Source organism: Castor canadensis, chromosome 13 (genome assembly GCF_047511655.1).
Source record: "Castor canadensis chromosome 13, mCasCan1.hap1v2, whole genome shotgun sequence".
Taxonomy (NCBI): domain Eukaryota; kingdom Metazoa; phylum Chordata; class Mammalia; order Rodentia; family Castoridae; genus Castor; species Castor canadensis.
Genome location: NC_133398.1, coordinates 51825381 through 51837656, shown reverse-complemented (window position 1 = coordinate 51837656; position 12276 = coordinate 51825381).

Genomic DNA, 12276 nt, shown 5'->3' with positions numbered 1-12276 from the left:
AATTCTCAGCGAAGTTCAGTGGATCTCCGAAAGAAGTTCTTTGTGTTTCCATCACAGAAGTCCTACATCTATAATAGCAAGACAGAAACCCATTCCCATTTTGCCATTAAGGAATTGTATCATATGGTTAAGTTAATTGGTACTATATGTATTTTTATTTCATTCATCCAACAAATATTTACTATGTGCCCAAGATGTACCAAGACTGTACCAGCTATTGAGACTACTACAAAGAACAAATCAGATAATGCCCTATTCATATGAAGTTTGCATTTTAGAAGGGAATGGAGGAAAATGAGCAACTGAAAAATAAATGTACACATGGATTTCAGGTAGTGATAGGTTCAATGGGAGATGGTACCAAGAGTACAAGTGCGTGGTATTCAAGAGTTCAAGAAATACCCTGACTCCTGACTATGGCTGTTATTTGTAATTGAGCTGAGATTCTCTTGATTAGAAGGAGCTGTACACACAAAGACTTCGGGGAAAAGCAGAGGCAGCAGCAAATGGAAAGGTACACAGGAGCTTGTGGCTTTGGGGAAAAGACAGAAGGCCAGTGGGGCTGTGGCAGACTCAGTCAGGGGTCGTGGCAGGGGAATTAGAGGAGAGAGAAGAGACATAGATTATATAGGATATGATAAGGAGATTACATATCATTCTAAGTGTGATGGGAAACCATTAAAGGGTTTAATAAAGCAAGTGACATGATCTGATTCACCCTTTTAAGAGATCCTGCCAGTTACTGTGTGGAGAATGGATTATTATGGGAAAGAGTAGAATTTGGACCAACACTTGAGACTGATTACAGGAATCCAAGCAAAACTAAGGGTGTATTGGAATATGATTACAACTGTGCAAAGGAGATAGTGAGAAGTAGTTGGAATCAGGACATATTTTGGAGGTGAAGTCTATGGAACTTGAATGTTATGGTGTAAGGTATGGGAAAGAGTGGAGTCAAGGCAACCTTTGGCTGAGATGAGGGATGATGCAGGGGAGGGGGGCAGGAGATAGCAACAGATTTGTAGGCACAGGAAATCAAGAGTTCTGTTTAGACATGGATATATGATGGCATAGCCTAAATCTGTATATACAAATTTGGCAGTTGGATATACTTGCTTAGTAAGCAGGTCAGAGCAAATTATAATTTGTGATCTACACACTATTTAAAAGCCATAGGGTGGGCTAGGCCCTAAATTCAAACTCTATACTGAAAAAAAAAAATCAGGCCAAGAAGAAGTACAGAGTTCACTCCACTGATGCATTAGTGTCCCCTATTAAATCGGTATTCCCAGAAGCTACTTAGCTGGTCCACTCCATATCAAGCTCTAATCACAGTACTTGCTCTGAAGGAGCTCATGACCTAAAGAAAGGCAGGCAGATGGTTACAAAATAGTATACTGTGTGTTATAAATAATGAAAGTATGAGCTGGACAGTATGGGAAAGCAGAGAAAGTGACTAGTAGCCTGAGTTATGAGGAAGACTCCATACTGAAGATAGCATTTGACAAGGCTCGTGAAGGGTAAGGATAGGTCTCTCACATAGAGGAGAGGAAGTAACATTTGTGCAAAGGCATAGAGAAGGCCATATTGGCAAAGTTCTAGGAAGCAAAAGGTATGTGCCATCCAAAATCTGGGGCATGTGTAACAGAAAGATACACAAAAAAAAACAACCCAATTTCTATTCAAGTTAGCAACAAGATAAGGACTTCTGTGTACACTACTACATAGTCTAGAGATACATGCCAACACAATTAAAGATAAGAAATTAACTAGTTCCAAACTTACCAGGAGGGAATATTATATATTATAATAATATAAACACATTATATTATCATATTTTTATGGAGGAAAAGTACCAAAATTAATAGGGAAAATATTAAAATTAATATGAAAATTCAAAGAGGCAGCAATATTCAAAATTAGTTCTAAAAGTAGCCTTAAACAAAAACTTAAATTGAAACAATGGTCAGCTGCAAAGTATAGTAGAATAGATCCCATTTATAATAATATTCTAAAGAACAATATAACTAGAGAATCTTAGAAATATGATTTTAGTGAAAACACCAACAGGACTTTTCACTAAGCAAACATTTTACATCATATGTGGAAAATACACAGTAACATGAATATCTAGAGAAAATTCTGAGAAAGAAAAGCAAGAAAGGCAGACGGATTGTGTACCAGCTGCTATAATACAAAGTTAGGGTAATTAAAACATTGCAGCAGATTTAAGACCTAAAATCCAGAAGAAGGCTCTAAAACATAGGAGAATGCACAATATGATAAAGGTGGCATTTCATATCAGTGTGCAAAAACATGTAACTCAGCAAATGGTGTTGAGACAACTAGATAGTCCTATAGAAAAAAAAATAAAACTGGATTACTATTCACCCACCAGATCAAAGTAAATTCCAGATGGGCATAAGTCACAGAAAAAAACACGGAGGAATTATTTTGTAATCTTAGAAATGGAAAGACTTATATGTGAAAAAATCATAGAAAAAACACGGACGAATTAATCTTAGAAATGGAAAGATTTATATGTGAAAAAAATCACAGAAACCATAAAGAATAAAAGTGATAAGCCCAACTGCATAAAATTTAAAAATTACACATAACAAACACACACAACAAAATCAAAAGACAGACAATGAAAACACTGAGGAAACCATTTGTTACAAAAGTGACAAAGGACTAATTCTCTAAATATATTCCAACACTGTATATCAATTAGGAAAAGGCCAGAAACACAGTGGGAAAAGGGCAAAGGACCTGAATAGACAGTGTTTCCCCTAGCACACACACTCCAGAAAGACTTCAAACACTTGGAAAGATACTTGAGAGAAGGCAAATCAGCCACATTTCTCATATTTCAAATCAGCAAGTATCAAATTTTTTAATGCAGCACTACTTCTGCTATTACATGTTGCGCTCATACTGTCTCTGCTATTTCAACGCAGGGCAAGTGGAACATGTAAAACCCTGCTATTCTACTTCTGAAAATTTACCCTAGAGATAAGCTGGCACAAGTATATGGAGGTAAAATCACAAAGATATTCTTGCAGCATTGTTTATATTAGCAAGGGATTAGAAATCATGAGTAAACTAGTGGTTGCATGGATAATGGCATATCCTTACCATATTTCAAAAGAAGCCTTTCAAAGAAGATAGGTTCTCTGTACTAACCACCACCGAGACAGTGTTAACGTTTTTTAGAATATGAAAAGTAATCTACCATTCCTAAAAACAAAATCCACGTTTATGCTTGCATCTATAAGAAACCAATCACAATAGTTATCTTGAGGTGGGGACAGGGAATAGGATGGCTGGGATATAAAAATGGGAAGGAGACTTAATTTTCACACATAACCAACAGTCCATACTCCAAGTTTTGAACCATTTGAATGCATTCCTATTAAAAGCCAATTAAGGAACAGAAAGATGAAGACAGTCATTTTACTGTGAGACTTGAGATTACATTGTGTGGGAGAATATGGGGACCAACAGATGGAACGGAATAATGAAATTATTCTTGTGGAATTGTGAGCATTAGATTGTTCTTAACACTTAGTAGAGTGCCTGGCCCATTTTAGCTGTCCAATAAATGGTAGCTATTATTACCCACAGATTACATAACAGAATCATACATCATTTAGTGAAGTGGGAGGTTTGGGTTTGCAGGTTTAACTAGAGTAGAGTGAATTCTCTAGTTACTCTTACTGCATTGCACACCCAGATGGCCATGTCTGGTGAGAGCCAGCTATGAGTCCTGAGGGCCCTGCCTGTGAGGTGAGAGCAGGGGCTTGGCTTAGAGCCATGCTTCATACCCAGCCCAGGCCCAAGAGGCATCCACTCAGAGAATACCTTTCTTCTTGGGCAATGGACCTTGCAATAAACATCTGTGCAGCCCTTCACACTTGAAAATTCCCCTTTTCCAAAGAAGAGTCTTCCCCTAACACACTCTGAACACAGCTGATTGGATAAGGTGTGGGCACACCTTAACCCTACTAAGCCAGTCTGGTTTTCTTCTTTGGGAATTTAGAACTTGAGCCAGTGGAGAATCAAGTTGGTCTTCAGATGGTTGAAAGTATAATGCACAGATGTGGAAACTGGGGATTAGGATAGTAGAAAAATCCAACCCAATATTTGAACAAAGGTAATTGTGAATCACAAGGGGCTTCCAGATTTTACTTCCAAACTCTCCTGGAGATGCTGTCACACTAGTGCCTTTGTATTTTGTACGATGTCCCTGATTCTCAGAATTCATTCCCTCTCCCCACCTTTTTTTTAAGCCAGGTTGACTTGATTTCTGGTTTCTTTCCTACAGCTAAAGCATCCTAACTGAAACAGACATTGAAAGCAGGTAAACCCCAACATCTTAGGGACAGTAATGGAGGAACATGGGGGTGAGGCTGAAGCAACTCCTTTCTGATTGAGATCAACTTTGATATCTCTCCCAAAAGACACGCCTTGCTTTGAAGAAAGGTCATCTGCTTCCTCTGACCAACTTCCTTTTTATCCTGGGGCTCAATTCTTCTCATAGCAGCCATCACTTTTGCAAGGAAGCCTCTCTGACCCCTCAGGTCAGTCCACGCTGTGGCCCTTTGATTCTGGAACATTCTTCTTTCATAGTCCTCACAGAGTTTGTCATTTTGGGCCTGGTAGGAGAGCCTATTGAACTATTCACTTATGGGTATTCTTCTATTTTTCCACTTCTTCATTTCTTCGAGGTTCTGGACTTCCTTTGCTATGAGGATTTTTCCAGAAGGAAGTAGAAAATGAGTGAAGACATTGCTTCTCCACAGGTAAGATGAAGGACAGCACACTGCCTTTGATGACAGAAGAGAGAGGAGAGAGATGCTCTTTAAATAGGGGAAGGTGAGGGGCCTGGGGGCATGGCTCAATTTATAGAGTACCTGCCTAAGCATAAGGCCCTGTATTCAAACCTCAGAAATATATATATTAATTATGTATATAATCAATACATATAATCTATTAATATAATAATAAATGGGAGGGTTAATGACTGTTGGCAGATGCTAAGCTTAACAAAGCTCACAGAAGTGTAACCAAGGGTTAGTGGGATAATTTCCCCTGAGCACATTTCCAAACATTCCAAGGCCTTTTTAATAATTTTAAGTCATATGTTGACATGGCAATACTTTGCTAAGAGTATAGCAGATGCTGGAGAGTTAAATTCTCACACCTCATCCATCCAAGGGTGGCTCAGGCCTTGCTCTGCACATTGGCCCCTCCCCCTGCTAGGTAGAAGCTGTCTGGGTCAGACAGAAGTGCTGCCGGGCAGTGCCAGGAGCTGTGAACAGGCCTCAGAATGATGGCCAAGTGGTGCAATGGGGAAGCCAGTACCTTGTCATGGATTTCCCAGTTTAGGCAAAGACTCATATGCCACAGGCAGCATTGAAACAGAGGAATAGCTCTGAGTTGCCTCACAACTTGGGCCTCCTTGCCCATCTGAGGCCTTTAGCAAGGTAGAGATGCCCACAGCAGCAGTGATGGAAGAAAAACCAGTGGCCCTTCCTGTGTTCCCAGAATCCTCATAAAGGCCCCAGGCTTCTGGTGCAAACCTAGGAGCTGGAATTTCCTGCTGCCGTAGCAGGATGAGAGATTAGAGTCAGCTTTGATTTAAAGAAAACATAAAAAGTGTGTGTTTTTGCACATGAATTATGGACTCAGGTTCACACTCATTCCATTTGTTTAATGTCTGACTTTTCCAAGTCCCTGACAGCCAAGACTATCTGCCTGAACTCACGGCCCAATGCATAGCAAGTGCTCAGTCAATATTTGCTGAATTGAAGGGACAGTTTGGGAAGTCAAATCTTCAGAAGAGCACAACTTTATTTCCTGCAACCATGCTCTGCAAGCATCAGCTCTAGGAGGCAGGCATGGTCCTAACTGTCTCCTGCACCCCACTGATACTGAGCAGATGCTGCAAAATCACACTGGCAGTTCTGTTCAGGCAGGCGTTCCCTCTGTGGTAAGGAATACCTCTGAAGTCACCCAGCATCTCAGGGCTCCTTGCCCATCTTTTGAATTTTCAAGTGCCCCAAGCTATTGTGAATGCATTCTATGTTTATATTCCACACAGCTTGAATCTGTGCCTTGCAAAAATGCAAGTTGGAAAGTTAATTCATTCCTTTTTGTCAAGGTAATTGCAATTTCACCCTAATCCTCTCTTGTCAAAGACATTTCTACAATGCAGGGAGTTATCTTTTACAAGAGACCCTTCAAGGTGATTTAATAACAACACTTGCTATGAGTCACATTTTCCCTGTAGTCATCTACTCTTCGGCTTGGGAGAACAGGGTTTCAAGTAGAAAAGAGAAGGCATTTGGAAAGGCTCAGAATCCACTTATACACTCTCAGTTGAAAGAACACCTTCAAGAAAAAAAAAAGAAAAGTCTAATGAGCACTTGTAGTAACTAAGACGCTAAACAGGATCCTTCTCAGCAATGCTATTTTTGTTTGTTTGCTAAAGCAAGCTATATTCATCCAGTATTTTGAAACTTTTTAGAATACTTAGGACTTTAATGGTGTAGATAGAGGAAATTTAATTCAGAGATCAATTATTAATTCAACAATTTACCGGACCCCTACCATGAGTTAAACACTCTGGCTTGGACACAACACACAATTTGCCTGGTACTGCTCTCACCAGACTAGTGGGTTAGTGAGACAGCAGATGTTACATAAACAACAACAAAGCCCTCTCCCGCCCTCCCTCTCTCTCTCTCTGTCTCTCTCTCTCTCTGTCTCATTTAAGTATAAAATAAATTTATGTCATATATCCCTTTTACTTCATCTGCATAATAAATGGAGGTGGATTTCTTTTAAGAGTAATCAAATTCCCACCTCACTGCACTGTACGAAAAAGTTGGCACACGCTTCACCTTTCTAATGCTCACTTCACACAGAGCACACGAAAAGGTGAAGCACACAGGCTGGACTGTGGCCAAGTTTCAGGCAATCTGGGATGAAAGGCCAGCAGGCAGCTCTGTGGTGAAGACTGTTCATTTCTAGAGGGTGCGGCCTCTCCCCCAGCCATGCCTCCACCAGCCTCAGACCCAGAGGAAATGGAACTGAAGAAGAAAGGGCTTAGTGGAAATTGTCTTTGAAAGGCTCACCACAATGTCTCCCTTAAAAAGCATACAAACAAACCACATTTTTACATCAAGACTGAGCAATTAGGAAAGAGGACATCTTTGCCAAATGTCACTTACTCCACCTCCAGTTAGGATTTTCTGGGCATGCCAGCACTGGTGTTCCTTGCTGTAGGCAGATTCCCTACCCATATTTCTAAAACTCCACACTAGCTACTCCTAATGGAGTTCTTAGCATGTCTCTTTCATCTGGGGAGAGCACTGCAATTGACAGGTATCAACAGGTTAACAGGTTTGTCTTCACAGGGACTGGTGCATTTTCAGTGCAGACTTTCACTAGCCAGGACACAGAAGAAGAGCCACCCAAAACACTGGAGAGCTGTGACCAGATTGGAAGAAATGGGTTTGCAACCTGACTGGAAAAAGTATGTTGTTCTTATCCATATGTGAATTTGGTCATTTAAGATATGAAATTATATGAAGTTTAGGTGCCTTGAACCCTTTGAGAGATGAAATGAGGTAGAAATAAATTAAATGCTCCAAGACTTTTAACTGTCCTACACTCTTAAAAGTGGGAAAAACAAAGAGCAACCACAGCTGCCTCCATGTTGTGAATCTTTTTTTTTTCCCACCAGCAATTGGTTCTCTTTGGTTGAAGAGAATTCTAATCTACCAACAGAGGAACCTTATGTTCAGGACAGATTCCTGTGCAAACAGAGTAGAACATTTGAAGATGATCCTTACACCAGTCCCCTGTGGGTGGGAGCATCTAAGAATCCTGGAGGCCATGCAATCACTGTGTCAAGGCCCTGTGGCAGATGGACTCATCCTTGCTCCATAGAAAAGAGGGAATTGGGTGAATGCCTCTCTGGTGGTCCTTTGTATGAGCTAATGATTCCACCAGAAAAGCACAATAGCTGGTCATGTGATTTGAAGACAGAGACAAAAGCTTAAGCCCAGGTTGCCACAATGGGTTTTGCTGAGGCCCAATTAGATCACTAAAGGTGAGCCATGGCTGAGAACTGCTGGAATAGCTTTAACAGCTATCTTTCTTCACCAAAATATATGGGTGAATAATACACCCTGTTTTTCACATGGCTAATTGCATTAGGGTGTTTTTGAGCATCTTCCTCTTGCCCCGGGATAGCAGGGACATCTGAAGAACAATGACTGTTGAGTGGAGATGAAATACTGCTTGTAGCCAGGAGTGTGAGTTCCAGGGGGGTGTCAATGCCTAAAGTTAATGGAAACGGGAGAGCCAAAGCTAGAGTTTGCTATGAGAAACAGGTGTGAGACCCCAAAAGGAAGCCCATGTAGAAGAAATGGTGAACACAGAACTGAGCTGTCAGAAGGGAAGTGTGGGAGTTTTTGGCTTATGTACCAGAAGCAGCTGGTTTTCCACATCATCTTCCTAGTAGGATTGCCACAGAAATTGACTTTCATTCTGGGGTGCCCCTGACCTCAGCTCACTGAGTGGCTATGGTATTCAGTAGCTATACTTTGGTTCTATGTATGAAAAGTAACTTGGAGGGGTTCAACAAACATGAGTAGATCTTTACTGGGCATCAGGTACTGGGATTTAAAAAACCTGGATGTTGAAGCAATAGACTGATAAGGGAGCCAAAATCTACAGCAGTCTAGAAAATCCAGGGTGGTCACTGTACTTGACTACCTCAGAGAGGTATTTTGCATAATTGATTCAAGCTTTGGGCTTGAAGTCTTTGTTCAAGCTTATGCCAATCACTCATGACCTTTCTCAGGAAATACAGCTGCCGTATGGTAGAGATTTACCTGTGTTCGGTTTTCATGTGCAGGAGACTTACTATTTGGCTTCAACTCAGTAAATACGTATCTCACTAGGGTTTCCTATCCAAATCTTCTTTCCAATTCCTTCAAATGGTTTTCTGAAAGAACCAGTGGATTTTCAAAACAGAAACCAAGAAAGGCCTGGTAAGCCACAGCAGTGTGACACACTTAAGCTCTTTTACTCCATTTTCTCCAGACAGGCTGTTTGCTGTAACTAAACCACACTTCTGGCAAAAGGATGATCAATGACATTTGAAGACCTTGCTCTAAAAAATCTGAGTAACTCAATCCTACTTTTTATACACTGAACAACATTTACAACTATCACCTTGATAAATCATGTTGGATCTCAGTTACTGGGTTACACATGTTCGAGCTTAGCAGCCTCCAAGAGCTGTGGGGTTTAATGCTAGTTGCATGTGAAAAATCACTTCAGAAACTTGAAAAAGTGCTGGTGCCTGGCACTCATCACAGAAGATTCTCAGGTGTGGGGCAATGTTTGTTTGTTCGTTTGTTTTAAATCTTTGCTACTAGGCTTCTTAATATGACTGCTATTGTTTGTTAGTGAGTGTTCTATCTTTTCATCTTGTGTATGTGACCGATATCAATATCTCATAACCTGCCACAGACTGATTAGCAAGAGCCCCTATATTTCCTCTTTGACACCATTTGATAGTTAGCTACCCACTTTTGATTACTGGACAATTTTGGTTCCCTAGATGAGAATCTGAAGATTTGGGGACCTTCTTTGCCAAGTGGAAGCCTGATATTTTTATGAAACTAAAATATACCAGCTGTTCTTTGTGTAACTATTCTGAGGTTTCTAAGAATTTCCCGTAACACCGAAGATTGGCTTAGAGATTATGGACCCCAAGAGAGCAGGTACATTTGACAGTTGTCTTTGCCACCTTCCAAATCTTACCCACTGTCTTTATATTTAGTGACATCAGAAGTATTGACTCGTAGAAACAACGTGCATTGTCAAACCCAATTTTAATCCAAAGGCTTTGGGCAACAACCTTGTCTTTTTTCAACTCCAGAAAAATCTGTTCTCTGAATCTGCCACACTCTCATTCTCTCTAACAAGAATAGAAATAAATTATACTGTCAAACCTGTATGGATCTTTTTCTCTCAAAGAAACAATAAAAAAGCCTATGTTGTGGGCAGGGGAAGAAATGATAAGGATTCCTTTCATTTATTCATTTCAGGCTCACTTCCAGTTTCTCAGTGAACTTTGAATATGCGCCACTTACATTCAGTCATGATTTGGAAAGAAGTCAAAATATCACTAGATTTTTTTTTCTGTTGTCATTCAGGAATATCTCAAAACTCTCCCACCGGAATAAAACACCGTATCTGTGTTGGTCAGCCTTCCGTTAGTATAAGAAATACCTGAGATGACTAACTTAAAAATAGAAAAGGCTCATTTTGGTTCACAGTTTCAGTCCATGGTTAGTTGACCCCCATTGCTTTCAGGCTTGTGGTAAGGAAGCACATTATGGCTTCTGCCATGTGGCAAAATCATTCACCTTATGGCCAGGGTTCAAAAGAGAAAGACAGATTAGACCCCAAACTCTTAAGCTGATACAGGAAAGAGTAGGAAATACTCTGGAGTTAGTAGGTATAGGTAAGAACTTTCTCAATGAAACCCCAGCAGCACAGCAACTAAGAGATAGCATAGATAAATGGGACCTCACAAAGCTAAAAAGCTTCTGTTCATCAAAAGAAATGGTCTCTAAACTGAAGAGAACACCCACAGAGTGGGAGAAAATATTTGCCAACTATACATCAGACAAAGGACTGATAACCAGAATATATAGGGAACTTAAAAAACTAAATTCTCCCAAAACTAATGAACCAATACAGAAATGGGCAAGTGAACTAAACAGAACTTTCTCAAAAGAAGAAATTCAAATGGCCAGAAAACACATGAAAAAATGTTCACCATCTCTAGCAATAAAGGAAATGCAAATTAAAACCACACTAAGATTCCACCTCACCCCTGTTAGAATGGCCATCATTAGCAACACCACCAACAACAGGTGTTGGCGAGGATGCGGGGAAAAAGGAACCCTCTTACACTGTTGGTGGGAATGTAGACTAGTACAACCACTCTGGAAAAAAATTTGGAGGCTACTTAAAAAGCTGGACATCGATCTACCATTTGATCCAGCAATACCACTCTTGGGGATATACCCAAAAGACTGTTACTCCAGAGGCACCTGCACATCCATGTTTATTGCGGCACTATTCACAATAGCCAAGTTATGGAAACAGCCAAGATGCCTAGCATTTGTTGTCCTTAACGCAGAGAAACTGAAGCAGATACCTTAAAAGCAACTGAGGCCAATAGGAGAAGGGGACCAGGAACTAGAGAAAAGGTTAGATCAAAAAGAATTAATCTAGAAGGTAACACCCACGCACAGGAAATCAATGTGAGTCAATGCCCTGTATAGCTATCCTTATCTCAACCAGCAAAAACCCTTGTTCCTTCCTATTATTGCTTATACTCTCTCTACAACAAAATTAGAGATAAGGGCAAAATAGTTTCTGTTGGGTATTGGGGGGGGAGAGGGAGGGGTGGAGTGGGTGGTAAGGGAGGGGGTGGGGGCAGGGGGGAGAAATGAACCAAGCCTTGTATGCACATATGAATAATAAAAGAAAAAGGAAAAAAAAAAAGGAAGAGAGATTAGCATCCCACAACCCCATGGAGGGCACTCCCCCCAGTGACCTAAGGTTCCCACTAGGCCCCATCTCTTAAAAGTTCCCCCATCTTCCAGTAGAGCCAAGCTGAGTACTAAGCCTTTAGCCCATGGGCCTTTGGGGAACATTCTAGATCCTAACTGGAACTACAAGGTCCTATTCTAAAAAACCTCCCAGACTGAAGTGTCCCTCTTATGTTTTTACTGAATTTTTTCTACATCTCTAAAACTTTCATTGTCTTATTTTTACTAACAGGGACTATTTCCTGTCTTTCTCCCACGTCTTTCAGGGATTTGGTTAATTCTTTTCTTCTAAATGCACCTAATCTGACACGAGAGTAGGTACTCAAATCTGTGGCAATAAGTGAATGAACAGATGAAGACTCAATCCTCCCTTTCCCAAGCTAGCTGCAGGTAACATTGAAGGACAAGAGCGGAAGGTCAGTGCCATGAGCAGAAGTTGGGCTGCCGAGATTTATTGCTAGGCTTCTTCCTTTGCCTTCATTTGTTCACTGCTGTTTTGTCAGTCAGTATAAGTAGTTGTTGAATAACATTCATTTATACATTATTAAGTAGGTGCAATCAGTCAAAGTCTCCATGATCATGGCTCAGCTTTTTAAACTTGCCTCTTATCTGTAAACACATTTCC